General features: G+C 28.4%; 1 long non-coding RNA gene across 1 annotated transcript; it reads right to left on the bottom strand.

Moving 5' to 3' along the window:
• Nucleotides 1–259: 259 nt before the first annotated feature.
• On the bottom strand, nucleotides 260–20233 carry LOC147803333 (uncharacterized). The gene is made up of 3 exons (XR_015429044.1): nucleotides 19564–20233; nucleotides 3988–4029; nucleotides 260–2520 (listed from the first exon to the last, which is right to left on the bottom strand). It is a non-coding gene; the product is annotated as an uncharacterized LOC147803333 (long non-coding RNA).
• Between the last annotated feature and the right edge of the window lie 330 nt (nucleotides 20234–20563).

Raw genomic sequence — 20563 nt, 5'->3', positions numbered from 1 at the left:
CCGGAACCGGTGTTTCATAAGCCGGTATCAAATTGATCCCAGTATGATACCGGAACCAGTATCATACCGGAATGGGTGTTTCACAAACCGGTATCAAATTGATCCCAGTATGATACTGGAACCAGTATCATACCGGAACCGGTGTTTCATAAGCCGGTATCAAATTGATCCCAGTATGATACCGGAACCAGTATCATACCGGAACCGGTGATTCATAAGCTGGTATAAAATTTATTCCAGTATGATATCGAACCCAGTATCACTAGTGTACTACACCCAGTAAACTGGGATGGTGTAACAATTTATTTTTAACACAAGTATAGTGAGGTACTACAGTTTAATACAGGAAGGTTAGTGAACTGCTCTGAATGGGAAAATAAAACATTGATACGAGTAAATAAATAAAGTCACCTGGTTTATACAGGGAACTAAAACACTTTGTCAAAAGCTATAGTTTGCATTATGTTTATAAAAATCAAATAAACTGTTTTTTTTTTAAAACTTCTTCACAGTTAATGTAATTTTTTTAATAATTAATATATTAGAAATAATTGTCAATAATATTTGAATCTAAAATACTACACAAAAAATGTTTTGCAGCAACATAAGAAAAGTGTAAATGTATTCTTCAGATTTTATGAAAATTGATTGGGGATTAGAAATATTATGTAATGAATAGCCAAAAACTGACTAAAGTCAAAATCTTAATTTTTATATCCTTTGTAATTACAAATTTGAATGATAAATTTTGTTAGATAAGCCTCGGAAATATTTGACAAATGCAAATTCATATGCACAATAAGGAGACCGTGTGAAGTGTATATATCTATAAATATAAATTTAAACAATCTAATTATAAAATTATGATTTCATATAAATCAATTATCTTTGGTTTATATTTGTAATTGATAAATAAAATTGAATGCAAATAACGCATATAATATATAATGTTCGAAATGCCGCAAAAAATATTTGAAATGAATCTAATTTGACACTGTTCATTTACCTTGAAATCAGGCATTGTAAAATATAATTATATAGTTATGTTACATTTTGATCAATGTACTTGCTTGCTACTATAGATTTAAATGCAAACCATTTTAATTTTAGATATATTTGATATTTAAATTATAGTCAACTTTAATCATTCAAACATAATAGTGGTTAGAGTAGTAATTATAGCTACAAATAAAATCTTAAATGACACAAGTTATTAACTAATATAAATAAAAATTTTGAATTCTTTTACTCTGTCATTCTATTGACATTTTTCTTAAGATCCCTTGACTTAAAGCACAATTTGATATAGTCATTTTCTATTTGAAGTATTTAATTTTTATAATTTACTTATCACATAATATCTGAAAATTAAATTAGGAAAGAAAGTTATCGCCTACAAAAGTTAAATCTCAAGAGCGAATTATTTATATAACGACACATGTTCATAAATAATAAAATAAGCCTAAATTTTAGAAGGATTTTCTTATCTCACAATTGTTTTGAACTCAACAAGATATAATTAATATAATAATTAATATACATACTGAATAAAAACACACGACACAAAATTAAAACTTTTAAACATTGAATATGACATAATTTAAACTCTGCCTTCAATAAGATATAAGAATTACACAATTACTAAATGATATAAACATTACCATAACAACCTAAAAAATATTAATCTTTTTATAATCAAACGAAATCAGTATAGTCATATTTTAGTAGCGAAATAAAAAAATATAGCATTCTAATAGTTGATTGATTCGCATAGTTAAAATATTATATCTTCCTTGTTGTGGTTCATTTTTACTTTTTACAAATGCAACCGTCGTTTGCAGGCCTTATCTGCGTCAACCATGTATGATTGAGCGCACGCGAGCATGAAATGGACGGACGTGTGAAGGTCTAGCGTCATACAATCGTTCCAAGCTTAATGGAAAGACATCTTGCTTTAGAGGATGAGATTTGTAGGACTTCACACCATTTTTCTCACACCATTCCACAATTTTATTCACAGTCAACTGCAGTTGACGTTCAATGACGCGCACGTCAAATCCTGTACATTACACGTTCGGATCGTCAATATATCGTGAAACAGCACGTGGCAGCACGTTCAAGATTTGTGATACATGAATAATGAAGAGTATGACACTTAAAACACTGCCTTGAGGGACGCCTTCAGCCTGACTGAAGAGAGATCATAAAATGTAGTTCCCAACTTTACTCGAAAATACCGCTTCGACAGAAAGTTCTTGAGAATGATGGGTAGATTTCCACGAAGTCCCATGTCGTAGAGTGTCTTCAAAATTCCGTACCGCCATGTCCGATCGTAAGCCTTTTCAATATCAAAGAACATAGAGACAAAAATTCACTTTTTAACAGTCACTTTTCCAGTCTAGTTGGAGGTTGTCTGGTTGTGCAGGATCCCTCACTTTTCTTTAATGTCGACCTCTTAGTAAAATTATCTATCTCACTTCCCCAAAAAAGAGCCAGCAACAATATCTCCATTTAGAGCTCCTAATATAAACAAAATTTCAATTAACATTAATTGTAAACTAAACAATTTCAAAAAATCTCATTTTTGACATTGCATGCCTTATCTTTTAATATTATGCTTTATCTGTTTATGCTAAATTTTAGATTACAATGTTGATTAAGTTAATATTTCAGATTGCAGTGCTAATTCCATTAGACATTTTTAACATTAAGTAATATTGAAATACACAGACTGCAAATAAATAAAAGATTAAAATAAATTATTTTAAATTAAGAATAAACAGTTTATACAGTAAATTAACTAATTTATACATTTAGGGATACATTAGGGCTTAACTAATTTATACAGTAAAAACAATTTTTCAGAATAACTATTAAGTATGAAAAATACAATTGCAAATACTACATATTTTTCAACTACTATACCAATCAATTATAAATATACTCAATATTTCAACTGGCTAATTGAAACTTAGATCAGCGCGACAATAGTAAGAAAAAATAATGGTCCACCAAAATTTTATTATTTTTGTAATTTGAAAGAGATTTCTAATAAAGAGAAGTTAATGTCTAACATAGGTATCTCTCATGCTACCCACTTCTAGTTGACAACACAAAAGAATTCACAAACGCCCACATCATGAAAGCACATTACCAACCTACTTTTAGAGTGACTCCATGCAAAAATTTAAGTATGAATGATCTGAAGTAACTTTTGACCATTTTAGTTTCAGTACAATAGTTTTTAAACAGTTCAGCTCATAACTTTGTCAAAAGGTTAACATTTAAATACATTATCATGGCAAAGAATATTAAAGGTTTTAAACATAAAATTAAAATTTGTACTTTTCAGAGGCAGAACTAAGAAGTAAAAATATTGAAACATTTAAATCTGCATATACTTTTTACATTCATTAAAATCAATGAAGCATTCAGTTCCATTTTATAATTAATTTGTAACTATAATATGAAAACTTGCAAAAAGGCTTCACTAATTCAATTTATCAACAAACTGAATATCTTTATGTACACTGTATCACTTTTATGTACAAAGAAATATAATGAATTCAGGACTGCCAACTGCTATGTTTTTAGCAAAATGTTTTATTGATATTGTTAACTAAAATTTTCAGAATTCTGGGAATTTTGCAAACATCTTAAAAGCATCAATAAGGAGAAATTAAAACAAGAAAAAAAAAACCTCCAGGCGAAATTAAAACAAAAACATTAAAGAACAGGACCAATTTAAAGAGTATAACTCGCAGCCATCCCAGCCAAATCTCTACTAGTCTTTCTTTTTTAAATAATAAATAAAATTTGTAAGCTTAAAATCTTTTAGGCATCTTGACAGTTGTAGCTGGTGTAATGGATCTTGACTCTGAAACATCCCTAAATGTAGATTTATAAAGGATAAAATAACTATCGAATTTCTAAAAAAATTCTATAATAGTTTGCATGTTGAATATGTCAAGAACAATAAAAACATACTTCTATTGAAATAAAAATAATAGGCTGTTTTCCAAATCATTTCTGAAAAAAAAAATTGATTTAGAAATTATTCAAGTACAAAATATATGTATACACTATTAACTAGGCAGTAATATCAAACTTTTAAGTATCAACTACTTTGTTTTTAAAATGTTATTTTAGTTTAACTGAAACTTCATGGTACCAACAGTTCATAAAATATAATTATAATTAAATGCTTTAAAATAAAATTAAACATTAAAAATAACAAAAGAATTTGAGATTAACACTTAATTAAATAACGCGAAGTTTCCAAATATTATATAAAACTAAACAAATAATTAATTTGTCAATAACGGTGATATTAATGAGAATTTATGTAAAAAGAGAATTATTTCAATTAAAGTTTCATTAAGAAACCCAGGAAAAAACATTAAAAATACTTTCTTCTCATGCAATGGAGTCTCAATGCAATCAACCCAATATCAAATGCACATGCAGTAATAATTCAAGAATAATATATATGTCTTGATTACTTTAAATATTACTGATGCATACGTTTTAACGGGGATATTATCATAACTACGGCAAGTTGGCGAAGAGTCGCCGAGGAAGGAAGATAACGTTTCTGGCGGAGGGAACCAGTTTTCCTCGGATCATGACGTTTACGCCTCTTCCTTCTCATTGGCTCAAATTCTCTGACTACTCCTTAGAACTTATCGGTTAAGATATATCAGTTATTAAGTAACCGGTTCCGATTTCTTGTTCTTAAATAACGTGTACAAAATATTAGTTCTTGAATAACGTACTCACGGTGTCAGTTCCTAAAGATAAAACAGACGTTTTGCAAACGTCTAATCTAAAGTTATTAATCCTTTTATTCTTTTTTTTAAAAAAAATCTGTTTGACTCAAAATTAATGAGATTACATTTGAATAATAGTTTTAAAAAGTCTTATAATGCACCACAGTTTCTTTTCTTTGTTTCTGAAATATAATTCATATTTGATTTAAACATTTTATTCATTTTTCAATAGGATGAAGATTTAAATGAACTATACATTTTTCAATACAAAATGCATTTAAGATGGATCTGAGGAAAACGTTTCTAAGAAAGCTTAGACATTTAAATGTTTTACTTTAAACTTATTTTTATTAATTTTTAATTAGGATGAAGATCTTATGGCAATTACCTTAAAAGTTTGCAATTTCAAATGTAACGAATTTTCTTATTCCAAATGCATAATAAAAATTCTTCAGAATGAAATACATATTGTTACGCTAATAATGAACTATAATAGATTTGAGAAATGAGTTAAGGAAGCACTTTATACATTCAAAAAAAATTTGAATCACTTGTTTGCTTTTTCAGATGTATGATATTTTATTAAATCGTTTTTCGTCAAATTAAACATTTAATCAGAATTAATTTTCAATTATATGATAATTTTCAATAGATGATAATTTTCAATTGGAAATATATATAAGACATTATTCACAAAGCAATCGATACTTTTACACAAATAATAAATTAAGATAGATCTCAAGGAATAGACCTGAAAAAGCAATTAATACATTTAAAGTGCTTTACTTTAACCTTATTATTTTATTCAGTTGTTTGCAGTTTCAAAAGTTATAAAAGTTTTAAAAAAATATTTATATATATTTCATTATCATACGCAGCACTTTACTTAGACATTATTTTATTCAAATGCAATTTCAAAAGTGATAAAGTACAAAAACCAAGTCTTATTTCATAATTATAAGCATGATTGCTTGCATCTTAAAAAATATCTGCAGTTGATTTATAGAGAAAATTACATTGTCAACAATGTTAACTTTCATCATAATTAACACTTAAACTCGGAAAAAAGTTGTTCGCAAGTATAATACTAGTTTCCATTGCACGTATTTCAATTATAAATTTGGAGTTTAATTAAAAAAAAAAAACTATAACTTTAAACGCGATAAAAAGATTTTGTTAAAATTTAAATCAAATCAGTAAAAATAATATTTCATTTATCTATTTAATTATTTATTATTTTTTTACTAAGAAATTGAAAATAAAAAACATTTCTGAGAGAACTCCAAACAAGTCAATACAATCAATGCATCAGAATACGTCATCAGGTCAATGCTCTTCACAGTCATAAAATTTTAAAATTAAATTCCTGCTTAGAGTTTCAGATTAAAACTAAAATTGAAAGATTTAATTAAAATTATTACTTAATGTTGCAAAGAGAATTTTGTGTTTTAATATTTGTATTACATGATCTTATAAAAGCACAAAACCCATGATCTTATGAAAATTCTATCACATGATCTTATGAAAATTTGCAAAAAAATTTCCGAATCTTTTAATGAATATTTTTCAAATCTTATGCAATTCTGAAACTGCCGTAATATTTAAAATAAATAAAAATAAAAAAAGGGAATTGAGTCCTATGTTTCGTTTTAAATGTAACCAAGTCGCTAATATGGTAATTATCATTGTTCCTGACATATATAACAGAAATTATTACTATCTCTAATTATTTTTTTCATTTTAATAAGATCATGTGCTAGAGGCGACGAGTATCATGCGTTACACCACGTCCCGTAAAAACGAATGAGCTTTCTTTTCACTAATGTTAAAAGTCATATTTGAAACATCTCGTAACATTAAAGATTTTTTAACAAAATAAAATAAATTAGTATCCACTTTTGTTAGACATATTCCAATAATCAAAAACTTCAGACAATAATATTTAATGACATATTAATCTTTTCTTTAAGAGACGAGTTTCATAAGAAACATTTCATTCACTTGTGTAACTTTTTTAAAATTCCTCTTGACCTTACATTTCTTTAAAGGGAATTTTAAGATGCTTTTTTCGTTAAAATAAATAAATAAATAAAATCTTCATAGTCAGCCGCTATTTTATAATAGATGGGGGGAGGAGCACTTTTTTCTCAATTTTAGACAATGACGAAGGAGAGAGGAAGGTAAGTTTATTTATTTTTATAAAACATTTTTTATTTACCCATTTCTTAGAGAGATATTTGTTTATTATGATATTAAATATGTATTTAAGATTTTTATTCCCTGATGTATTTTTAACGTAACTTTTCCTTTTTTGCATTTTTAGAAATCTGATATTGGGTAAAATAATGTGTTAAAATGATTTTTCCAAATTCGAAGCTATGAAGTTCAATGAGTTCGAATTTATTATTTTATTACATAGAAGCAAACTGAAAATTGTTTGAACAGTATCTGATGTATCAAAGGCTCTAGGATGGAAATTATGTCTGACGATTCGTATGCATTGCGTATCCCCTGTAGCTTGTATTTTTAAAACAACCCATTTCAAAAATCAATATAATTTATTATTTTACACGTAATAAGCTTTCCAAAAAGAGTGGACAAAAAAATCTGAGAAAATTGTGCAGTACTTTCCCAAAAACCAGGCACATTTTAATTCAAAAAGAGAAGTCCGAATATATTCATTAACAAAGATATCAATACAAGAATGAGTCTTTTTATTTAGTATTTATGGCTCAACATCTTTATCAATAACACTGTTAGAAATGTTTTGTTATTCGTCTCAAGCTATTAAGTCAAAAATCTGAAGGAATATTTATTAAAAAAAAAGAGTATGATTTTGCTTTTTAAATCGTGTATTAAATTATTATTTGCACCCGCAGTGATTAAATTGCATATCTTAAATGTGCCTCTCAAAACAGGGAAACTGCATCTTAGTACGAGTAATAATTTGTCCTACTAGTTTTAATTAATGAAATATATCTTTGCTGTTATAAACTTTCAATTAAAATGAGCAATGATGTGTTAATAAACATTGAAAATACACAGTCCAGTCACATTAATTTAACCACTTGTCAAAATCCAGAATTACCACCTTTGGCAGAGCGAACCGCTGCGAGACATGCAGATCAATTAGGTTTCTGAAGGTGTTCACTGGGATGTTGAGCCATGCCGACTCCAGTGCCGTGGCCAGCTGCGCTAGATTACGCGGTTGAGGATCCATGGCGCGAACAACCCGATCGAGGTGGTCCACCAGATTCTCGATTGGATTTAAATCCGGTGAGTTTGATGGCCAGGGGAGTACGGTAAACTCATCCTGGTGCTCTTCGAGCCACGCACATACACTGCGAGCTGTATGATACCTCGCATTGTCCTACTGGTAGATGCCATCATTCTGAGGAAAAATCATTCGCATGTAGGGGTGGACATGGTCCGCAAGGACAGATGCGTACTTGTGCTGATCCATCGTGCCTTCCACAATGATGAGTGCATCCAGTGAATGCCAGGAAAACATTCCCCAAACCATAATGCTCCCTCCTGCAGCCTTCCGGCAATTGTTGCAGGATGTTTGCTTTCAGACGTTTCTCGCAGTATACGCCAACGTCCGTCTGTGCGATGTAGCATAAAACGTGATTCATCGGAAAAAGCCACCTGTTGCCATTCTGTGGGTGTCCAGTTACTGTACTGGAGTGCAAATTCCAGCCTTCGTCGCCGATTAACAGCAGTCAGCATAGGTGCATTAACCAGGCGTCTGCTGCGGAGGCCCATGCGCAGCAACGTTCGCTGAACAGTGGTTGAGGATACACTCTTGGTGGACCCTTGATTCATCTGGGTGGTCAGTTGCTCAACAGTTGCACGTCTATTCGCCTGAAAGCATCTCCATAGCGTCCCGCAGTGGACTGATCGTTAAGACACGGTTCCCAGCAGATCACCGAAGTCAAGCATCACTGGCTACGGTCAGTGTGCGGGTGGGTGACCACTTGGATCAGTCTGCGTAGGGACCGAGGGTGTGCGGTATTGGTCCTCGTTAAACTGTGCTACCGTAAAGTGCTCGACTTCGCGCGCAGGTCGTCGGGCTACCGAAGCGGGAGTGTCATCCCTTCCGCAGAGGATCAAAATTGTGATGGCGTGTCTTCGGATCATCCTCCGGGATGTTTCCCAGACCGTCGCCAATAGCCCATTGTGCAGCTCTAGTGCGACGTAAAGTAACAACAACAACAATCTCCATAGCCTTCGTTCGCCTCTGTCATCTGTGGCCCGTGGTGCACCACATGTGTGTACGCCGCTTGTTTTGTATAGTGCCATTTTGCCATGCACGGTATACTTTTACCACGGCGGCACGCGAACAGTTCACAAAATCAGCCGTTTCCGAAATACTTCCACCATTGGCCCGAAAGCCTATAATCATGCCCTTTTGGACGTCGGATAAATCGCTACGTTTCTGCATTACGCCAACGATTGAAATGCTTTCAGATGCGTTAGGACATCCTATATATACAATTCACTGTAATGTGCTGTCACCTGCCTTCCGTGATTGGTTATTTCACGTTGAGGTCGAAAGTAGGTAGTGGTCACATTAATGTGACTGGACTGTGTATATGGATTAGCTATCTTATTAAATCTACAATATAGTAAGTAAAAATCCAATTTAATATGTATAAAAAAATTATTTAATATCTATGTATCGGGAAATTAAGCCTGTTTTTCTCTTGTTTTAATCTAGCCATGCAGTGTTATTGTAAGTTCCAAAAATCACAATCATATGTGATGCCTTCAACTAGCAAGCAACATTATTTATAAAAGGAGATTTTCGATTGCAATTGTTAAGAATACAAAAGAGGATCAATTTCTTGATTTCAGAGTTGTAAGAAAATGTAGCTGCACCACAACTAATAGCTAATTTTCTACAGAATTTTTTAACTTCTCATTTGAAATATTCTCGAGCAGCATGACAAATAAAATTTTTTGTTTTATTCCACTTACGAGTAGTGTCTTATTTTCCACCCCTATTCTTATTATCAGGGGTGATTGTGAGCCCAATTAAAAAATCCTGAAAATTTCCCGAGTAAAATCATTAATGACGCATTTCAAAAAATTAATATCTTTATAAATTTAAATCATTGATATTTTCACAACGTGAAAGTCTACATAAATTATATGCAGCATAATTTAAATTAATAATTATGTATTTAGTTTACTTTTATCTCTAATCACATTTATTATTTTACCAGAAAAAATATTTACAAATGAAAGAGATGCCAAGAATAAATTCTAGTTCTAATATTTTTAAATAAAATATACAAGAATTTTTATACATAAATGTGATAGATGATTTCTGTAAACTTCTGGACTGTGGATTTCCTGATCGCGGATAGCGAAACATCGGGAAACCCGGATTTTTTCCGGAGCACATTCATCTCTGTATTATTTTCAATTTAAAAATGGAGAGGGAGGGGGGTTTAATTTAAATAGTTTATAAAGAGAGGCTTTAACTAAGCAAAGTATAATAAACAATAAGAGAAATTATGTTATGTTTACAGATAATTCGAATAGTCGAAAATAGTATTTTTTATTATTAAATAAAATGCAACTTGCAATTTATTTAAATCAGTAATTTTGACATGAAACTCAGGTTATATATCTTAATGATTATAATTTAACTCATCTCATTTGTAATCTTATATAATAATTATAAATTTAATTTTTAACAATCTACATTGAACTTTTAGTAATCTATTATCAACCAACAACCATAAATTCCAACGTCAGGGCTTTATTGCTAACATCCGCTGTAGCACTTTCGTCATGGTGCGGGGATTAGGTTCGCAAGTACCATATGATTAATGGATGGGAGGCCTTCTTGTGTGTTCATTGATAAGATTTGGTTTTGAAATAGTCAAATACTGTATAAATATAATACACCATTTCTTACAATATATTTAATAATTCCTTTAAAATGTCCATTATAAATGGCAAAATTTCCTATAATTTACATAGATTTAGCAAAATTTTTTTTCTCCATAAATGCTTATAAAAAGTAATGCTTGCATTAAGCTTTCATTTTTATTTAAAAATTCTATCATAAATTTTTTATTTCAAACTTTCTTCATAACCACTTATCATCCCACTAAAAATTAAGCAAGCCTAATAATATTGCGATCCAGTTGCAGACAATAGAGTCAGACTTAAGGCATTTGATTTATATGTAAGCTTAAGGTATCCGACTACCTTAAAAAAGAGGATTTTCACAAAAAATCACTTTTTTATTTTATTGCTTTATAATAATGCCCAATTTTTCTAGTTTTAAAAACTGTTTTGTTTTTGAATGCACGTCAAGCAGAACTTTAGTTATAGCTATTTTAGTAACAGATGACAGCTGTCCAACTTACCGGAAATTACAAAAATGAAGCCGGTAGTAGGTAATAGTTTCGGATCCATTTCTATTTGTTTCTTTATTTTTCTTAGATATTTAATTTTTAAAAGCTCTTAAACTCACGGCTAATAATCTGAATTATATTTTAATTAGATTTTACGTTTCGTGGTTACTGTTTGTGGGTAACATGAAAAGTTAGCATATTTTCTGATAGTTTGGTTACATTTGAAGCGTACTTTCTATATCTTGATTTTGATTTGTTTTGAAGAAATTTATTGATTTCTTTCAAAAAAAATTTGTTATTTATTTTGATGAATTTATTGAAATGGGTAAAGGACGTACTTCTCGATCTAAGAAACGTAAATATTACGGTAATCAACATGAACTGGGCGAAGCGATGATTTGAGTAAAGTTGATTATACCATTTATTCAAAATTGTGTAAAGCAGATGAATCTATTACTTCAAGCTCTTCAAAATTATCGATTTCTATGGATGTCAATAAAGAACTGATGCCTTTGGATAAAAACAATCTGTGTGGCAATCGAATAATTGATATTGAGATCCTAATGGTGATATTAGCTTCATTATGTTGTCCGGTTTGCTATAATAACAAATTGCATTAAGAAAATTCTAGATTTGAGCTATTATAAATATTATAAAAAATATTTTTTACTTCTAATTATTAATAAAAACTATATTTAGACATATATATTAAAGTGTGAAAATACAGTAAGATGGTTGTTTAATAAAAAATTGTTCCTGTGTTAAATGCTTTATAAGTAGTAGACTTTTGATGTTATTCACTAAATACTTTTAAATATCGCTAAATAATACGTTAAAATATCGCTACGTTAAATAAAACTAAGAAAATGTGTGAAGGAATGTACCCCCTATAAAATATAATAACTTCCTACTGACAAACATTCATAGTTTTTAGAAAAAATTTAATTATAAACTTTAATTGTGTTTTTCTCAAAATGACAATTTTGCTGTTTTTTGTCTACGGAAAACAAGATAACTCAACTAATTATAATAAATTTGTCTTCAAACTTTCAGAGATAGTTTCTTGTATTGGTGGTTATGTAACAGACCTCCAGAATTCAGATAACTGTATTGTTTTTTGTTTTATGAGATATTTTGCAGTAGATAATGTGAAGAAAATGTGAAAAAAAATGGAAAAATATGCTTAACACTCCATAAATTTTTTTAATTTCATGCTATCATTTAAGTTGAGGTTCATAACACTTCAGAGGGTTATACGAAACGGCTCAAAAAGTTTGATAGCTGCATGTACAATAGTTTTTTGTGTAGAGTGTTTTCCGTTAATGAGTTATTTTCATTAAAATTATCTAAAAAATACTCTTTAAACAAAGAATTTCCTGTATATTAAAATTTTCTCTATTAAATATGTTTATTTAAATTAATATACAATATAAATTGCAATAATGTTGTGAAAAATATTTATTTTTCAAAAATTTTGTCCCGAAGGTAGTCGGATACCTTAAGTAACTTGAAATGTTAATATCAGACAGTTATATGGGTGATTCTTTGGAAACATGACAATTGGAAGAAAAAAAATTTTCAAATTTAAAATCTTCAAAATAATAATTTTTTTGTATATTTATTTAGTTACATTTATTAATATCTTACAGACCGCAGTGTAGTTTATTGAAATTTGTTCAAGGAAAAATATTTAATTGGTGTAATCAAATAAATCTTCATATTGAGCAAAATTAGCTGCAAAAATTAAAAAAAGCTTTTCTTAAAGTTTATAAATACAAAAATCAAATAAGAGCTGGGTCATAGAGAGAATTTGTAATCTGACTCAACTAAATAACCTTTTCCTAACTTTTCAATAAATTCTGCATTCAAAATAATCATGTCTATAAATCGGAATTGTAAAAAAATTAGCCCAACTCCGATTATGAAAATGATTTAGACGAATGTTTATAATCATGAGGATAGAAATATTACTTTTATTAATCTTACTACAATCGTTTAAATTATTACTTATTACAAAATTAATTTATAATCTTTAAACGTTTTTGAATCTATTTTTTTTTTTACTAAAATCTTAAAAAAGTACACATAAAGCTATTGAGACTGAGGGACAATCTAGCTATTGATTTTCTGGAAACGGCAAAACGTTATGATTAAATGAAAATAAATGATATTAATTGCGAAAATATAAATCACCATTGAGATAAAAAAAGGGGGGGGGGGAGGGAACTTAAATAGAAAGAAAATTGGAAAGAGGAACGAAATGTTTCTGTTACTTTTATTATTTTTTGCAATTCATTCTATTTTCACCTTCAAGGCGATCTTTCAAAACTATTTCGTATTTTTACAAACTTTAATTCATGATTTGGACTATTTTAAAATTAATATTGTCTATGGAGCTGTAATTATTTCTAAAAGCATAAATACATTACAAATAATAAAGTTAACGAATATCTTTTAGATTGATAGGTTCATATTACTGACGCATAATTAAACAGATTTTTTTTTTGTAAAATTACTTACTTTTTAAATAATTATATCCTAATACACTTTTATAATTAAAAATGTATTTATAATTATGATTTCATGACAATCCATGTTAACATTGCAACGATTTTCATAGCAAATAATACATACTTATAAATTATTTAATTAAATATTTAACAAATAAGGTATCCTTCAGCTCATAAAATTCCTAAGTCAAATTTATTAAGCTAAGTTCTAAAGGTAAAAATTAAATTTAATGTATCATGGTTAGTTTCCTTCAATATTTATTAAAGAATCAGCTTGGGCTAAGACATTTATTTGTTATGCGTGATTGTGCATTAATATTTTTTACAAATGCATGTCTTGAATCTAAGATTAAATGAAAATTTCAATACATTATAAGTCGGTGGTTGGCTTTCTGAAAAATTTGGAGTCGAAAATTTCAACTACCAACTCTACAACTATGGTTCGAAAAATATGAAAAACTGTTTTAAAGATAAACTAAATATATAAAACGATTAATTGTAAAAAAATGTATTAAAAATTCCTGCATGGGTTTTTTAAAAAATGGTGAAGTAAATTCGAAGTATCCGCGCATTGTTAAGACTTTGTTAAATCGAAAAAATTAAATTTATTTTTGGAAAAAGCATAAATTATTATAGAATAAACTTTATGTTGAGAAGAAAGAAGAGTTAAAATATCTAAAAAATATAATTGATAAAAAAAAATCGACTTTTTTATACTAAGAAATTTATTTGTAGTATACTCTATTAAGACGTTCAACTGTAATAGCATTTTTTCCCAATTTTTTTTATTATTAAAATCTTTCGCACATTTATCTCTAATTCCTTTATGTTAGTCAATAACTATTTTAAAGTTGCTTAAAGTTAAAAAATTAAAAAGTTGAAAAAAACGCATAAAATTTTATTTTACTTGCTGCAGGGTTCCCACGGTTTGGAAAATTTTTCAAAGTGGTCGCAAATGTGGGATAAAACTAGATATTTTAAGCAGTTAAAAAATATTTAATTTAAAGGAAATATATATTGGTGGAAAAAATAACTCAAGAATCGAATTTACGAATGAAAGATAAATTTAAGCATTTTTCAGTTGTCTTGAAAATTTTTTAGCTATCACTCATTTATTTTTTCCAGTTTTTTTTTAAGGCGCTTTATTTCGTATGTTTCTGGCGCAATTTTTTTTTCTTATGTCGAGAAAGAGTTCAAGGTGCATAAATCCCCATGGCAGAAGTACCTTGAAATCTTGTATAATCTAATATCTGACATTGTAGGAGATTCATTTAATATAAAATTTAATAATAATCATTTATTAGAAAAATCTTAGTTGTATGGTGGAAATAATAATAATAAAAATAAGGTTGAAAAAATATAAATAATAAAAGAAATAAGAATAAAATATAATAAAACAAAGAGTAAGAAATAATAATAAAAGAATTCAAAATTTGACGTAAATCAGGCACTTATGCACCAGTAATAAAGTCGGACATTCGTTGATCATGAAATATCGATGCATTTCACTCAATGAGATAGATATGAATAACTCTGTATCAATTTGCCCTTTACAACACTATTCTTAATATGCTTGCAATAAATTTTACTTTTAAAGTTTTTTTTTTTTCAAAATTCGTTTTTTAAATTACTTTCAAATAGAAAAATTTAAATAAGAGAAGTTATTTCAAAAAATATAACGCATTGAAAAACTTTTAAAAAAATACCATAAAGCTTCAAATTTAAACTACTGAGTTCCACACAAAATTTTCTCCACTCTCATCCAAAGAATTCGAAATTCCACATTTTTTATTAGATTTTACAATAATTACAAAGCATTTTATGTAACATAAATGCGAGTGAGTACAGTGTGGAATATTTTCAACTAAAGAAAATTTTGCAGATACTAGACTTAATAGTTTTTTTTTTCTACACTTAATAGTCTTTATAGACTCAATAATTTTTTTCCCATGTTTTTTCGTTTTAAAAATTTTCATATTTGGTTTTTTCAGCAGTCAACTTATACACCTGACATACCAAAAATTACAAGAACACAATCAAAAATATAGCGGGTCGACTTATATGCCGGTATATACAATATACAGAATTTTATATTTTTACAATTGGGTAAATTATGTTATAAATCTTCATTGTAGTCATTAAACTTATGGTTATAAAAATAACACTTGCTAAGATTAATTTAAATCATAAATGTATAGTTTAATATCATAAGAACAGAAGTTTCGAAATAGGCTATCTTACAGTGCGTGTAGATACGTTGATCAAAAAATGACGTTAATAAAGTGTGACAAAATAAAAATAATAAAGATTACAAGTGAAGCAGGATGTAATGAATACTATTTAAATATTTTTATCTAAGAAAATCAACTTCTGGAGTCGACTTGCTAAGAAAAGAATTATTTACTGATTTGATAACAATAAAAAACACGGTATTTTTATCTGTTCCGCAAATAACCAAACAATTTGTCGATTCGGGAAAATATATTCAACTTTAGTATTTTTCATTTTGGAAAAACAAAGAGTTTTGGAATTATTGGCTACATCTGAAGTTTAAGCACATCATAAATAAATGCTAATAATTAGGCTAATAATATGATAATAATTAAATGCTAATAATACGTAGCGGGTCCTAAAATTTGGCTGGGTCCAGTTATTCAAAACTAAACAGAAAAAAAGAAATCTAGGTGTATATATGTATCAACTACAGGCGCAACTTATGGACGATAGGAGCTACCTAAGGCATTTGCAGCTGTTAATGTTAAACCTTGTAATTTTCAGCTACACCTAGAAGATAAGAGGATTCCTAAGTCAAGCCCAGCAACCTTATCAAGTCGACTAAATTCGATTTCGTGAAGAATTTTGTAGTTAAAACTAACGCGTATTCGTGGGAGAAGAGAAAAACCGTCCATTGTTAGCCTGATGGTAAAGCAACTCAACCGGAGAGAAATTGAACATACCAATACAATTGAACATACCAAACATACCGTTACCAATAGATAATTTTATTCCGTTATGCTTCAGTTTTATGTAAGCACGAATAATAAAATTTCCCGAAATAAGTTCATTATGTCAAAGATTAAATTTTTTTTTTTTAATATTATTTTATGGATGTGTCCTTCTTCTCAATCTTAATGTAACTTTCTGTATTATTGATTTTATTATTTGAATTCTTCAAAATAGAAAATTCGAAAGACTTCAATCTTCAAAGAAAGACAACCAGAAAATAAATAATTCAAATGCGAAAAACAAGAAGATTTTCACCGACATCAGAATTTCTCAATTAAAATTGTGGGATTGATGAGAAAAATTTAGAGGAATCGTATTTCACCACTCTTAATGACTTTTTTATCATTTATTTCTTTTATATTACATGTATAAAAGTAACAATTTAGAATTTCTTAAACTAAGAAACCTTATTCGAAAGTGAATAATAAAAAAGAAATTTTTTTAATTTTATTTTTCAGTTTCAGTTAATATATAATAAAAATGGGTTAACGTCCACTTCAGATTGGTAAGCAACTATATCAATCGTCAACGACGATTAAGTGCACTATTTCCATCCTTTTTGATAAAAACCTTTAAGGTCGTAATCAGCTTTATGGAATTAATAAATGAGAAGTCATAGAAGGGGAGAGGCGAATTCGTGAATGCAGGATTTTAAAACTAGTTTATTATATGAACCTTATTGACCCTGCCCAATATTTATTTCTGAGATCAATTTTTGAACTCAGAAATAAATATTAGCTTGGGTCAATTTTATTGAAGGCAAATGCATATAATTGATTTATTACATGGCAGTTCCTTCCTGGCACTCCCCCCCCCCCGAGGCTGAAGTATTAATATAATATCAGAATCTAGATTTCTGAAAAACCATGAAAAAAAGATTAAATGATTGAACCCATTAACCCTTTTCTATTGACACTAAATAAAACTTCTTTTTAATAATTAATTGAAGACTATAAGTGTTATTTATAGAATTCGAAACAGAAGTTAATACCGAGAAATTATGTGAGCGAAAAATATGTTGAAATGTTAATTATTAGGAGTTCAATAATTTTTAAGCTATTTAGTGCATCTGAAAATTAGTTCGTGGATATAAATGCATTAAATGTTTACATAAGGCGTTTTAAATTGTTACATGCGTAAAATTATTACATTTACGAAATCGGAGTTCCGTCGAAAAAAGTTAGATCATTTAGGGTTTCATAATCGAAAAAAATTTGGGAATCGCTGTCGTGATACATACATTTTTACTTGATGGAATGTTCTTATTATTAAAAAATGTAATTTATTTTGAATTTTATTCACCCTAATTATTGATGGAAGTTACTATTACGAAATAATTTAAGTTATAAAAAATGTAGTTTATAAGGAATATTTTTTTAGTCATGAAAGCATAACTTCAGTATTGCAATGGTAATAAATTTCCTCTAAGTCCCATTCATAGTCCCTGGTCCCATTGAAGGGGGTGTGATAATTTCAGATTGCTCAGTTGAATAGGAAGAGAGCGGTCTTTTCTAGAAGATGAACTTTGACATTGATGAATTTTTCCCCCAGTGCAGCTGTGGGCTTAGGCTCCTCTTAGGCTGTGGGAGGAATGCCTTCTAAGAAAAAGATCACCTGATACTTTGTCAAGTTTCCCGCCGAACACGCCAAACTAACGTTTTGATTGGTTCGATAGAAAAGCGCGCACTTCTTTCTTTCAATATGGCTGTGTGGAAAGTTACACAAACTGTTTTTTTGTAAGAGTTTTTATTTGAATTAATAATTGTCTAATTCGCAATAAATATAATTTTATTTTTTAATTTCAAACTTCTTTTTTTGTTAATTTAAGATTTGCTATTAAAAAATTACTGTTTATTTCCCCCCTTCTCTTTCGGCTCGATGTTTATTCGTAAATGAAGTAAGTTTCTTTCCCAGTATTTTAAAAATTTTATAGTGTATAATTTAGACGTAATGCATCTTTATTTTTTACTAATTATTGTTTCTTTAAAAAAGTAAATATAAATTTTAAAAGTAAATATAAAGTTAGTATGATTTTGCTTAAAATTTATGTTTAAAAAAAAAAAAAAAACACCATTTACTTTGCTTAATTTGTTTGAATAAGATCAAAATTGTATAGAGTATTATAATGTGTAAATATTGGACGAAAAAGTATTATGTATTCAGTTTTAATAATTATAATTTAATATAATTCTTTAAAAAATTAAATATAAATTTAAAGTTAGTATGATTTTGCTTAAAATTTATGTTTTAGAAATCGATAACCATAAATTGAAATTTAATTAGAAATTTCTGAGGGAAAGTTTAATTCAATTAACTATTTTAAAAAAATTAGTTTTGTTTTATTAAGAATGTTACCTGAAAAGCATAGTATTTAATATGCAATAAATATAAAAATTATTACGTTTGCCAAACTTTCCATTTAGAATAAACAGTTAAAGCTTAACAATTTTAAAATTGATTAGCCTACTTGAATAGAGTTTCCATAAGTAAGTGTTTATTTATGTTTATCTTTGATTTTCTATTCGTTAGCCTTGTTTCTTTAAAATCCAGATTTTTCACTCTTGAACTATGTTCACATTTTGCATGCGATTTTTTTTTCTATCTTCTGTACCTGTTATTTCAATTTTCACCCCGTTCCTGATATCACGACGGTAACACCGTTCTTTTTTGGTCCTCTCCTCTTAGAGAGCGCCTTTTCTTTCCCTTATCTTCCCCCTTTCCGTCGTGAGGTCATGATCGGGTTTCTCTTTTTCCTCCTACCCCTTGGCGGCCTATCTAAATAGGTCGCCAAAAAATTGGCGGCACTTGGCCTTGCCGTAGTTATGATAATCATCCCGTTTTAACATTATTGTAACTAACAAATATGCAAATAAAAGCAAGAAATAAAGATAAAAATACACTTACTAAAATATAACGCCATTCTTCCCACGATGCTTCCATGATGTAAACAAGATTAGTTGGCTGTGAAGTTCAGACAGAGAAACGGAAAGAACTAGAAAAACTGAGCTGTATAGATCAGCTAGCCTGATATAGATTTAACGAACGAATTCATCGCTTCACGCTAGCTCGATGGATTTAACGAACGACTAAAAGTCGATTCTCGTCTTTTCGTGATTATTCGTTTCTGAATTAATCGCTCTTTTTCTCTTTTATAGATTCAATTGAATTAACTATATAGTAACAAAACAAATTTATTTATTTCATTCGAAAAAAGTTTAGTTTGTTTTATGATTTAAATTTATTAATCACAAATTTCAAAAACGGACTGAAATTTATAAATTAATGAAGGAGAGTTTTATGTTTGAAAATAAAAAGTTGAGATTTTATATCAATTTTTAATTTATGTAAACATATTTCCTTTGCTACGAAGTTGTTTTTGTTTGAAACCTGAACTAATTAATTTATTTCTCGAATTGATAAATTAGTTTCGGTTGGGAATAACATTGTTCTAGAATAAATTCAAATATAATAAATAAATAAATAAAAACATTTTATAATAAAATTTAACAATTAATAATATTCTTTTATCATCATGACTTTGATTAAAATAAATTTTGTAAATCAAAAAATAAATGAGTAAATAAATAATAAACGAATAAAAACACAATCTATTATTAAATTACTTTTCTTGGAAAATTACTAACATTTAAATGACTTTAGGCAGATTTTAAAGTAATTAAAATGTGTAAAAATCTTACTCAAAAACTTCCTTTTTCTTCAAAATTATAAAATGATTTTAATATTTTTAAATATGTATTTTTTTCAATTAATATATATGGAAAATATATGCTTTCGCCGCCCTTGATATCATATACGTAAAGAATTCTAATAAAAATCTAAGAAATTAAGTATTTGAAATAAGTATATAATAAAAAAAAAAAAAAAAAAAAAAAAAAAAAAAACG

Source organism: Parasteatoda tepidariorum, chromosome 9 (assembly GCF_982258835.1).
Source record: "Parasteatoda tepidariorum strain Cologne lab strain chromosome 9, Ptep-v5.0, whole genome shotgun sequence".
Lineage (NCBI taxonomy): Eukaryota > Metazoa > Arthropoda > Arachnida > Araneae > Theridiidae > Parasteatoda > Parasteatoda tepidariorum.
The sequence above is the reverse complement of the archived record's forward strand: the minus strand, read 5'-3'. Positions and strand labels throughout refer to the sequence as shown.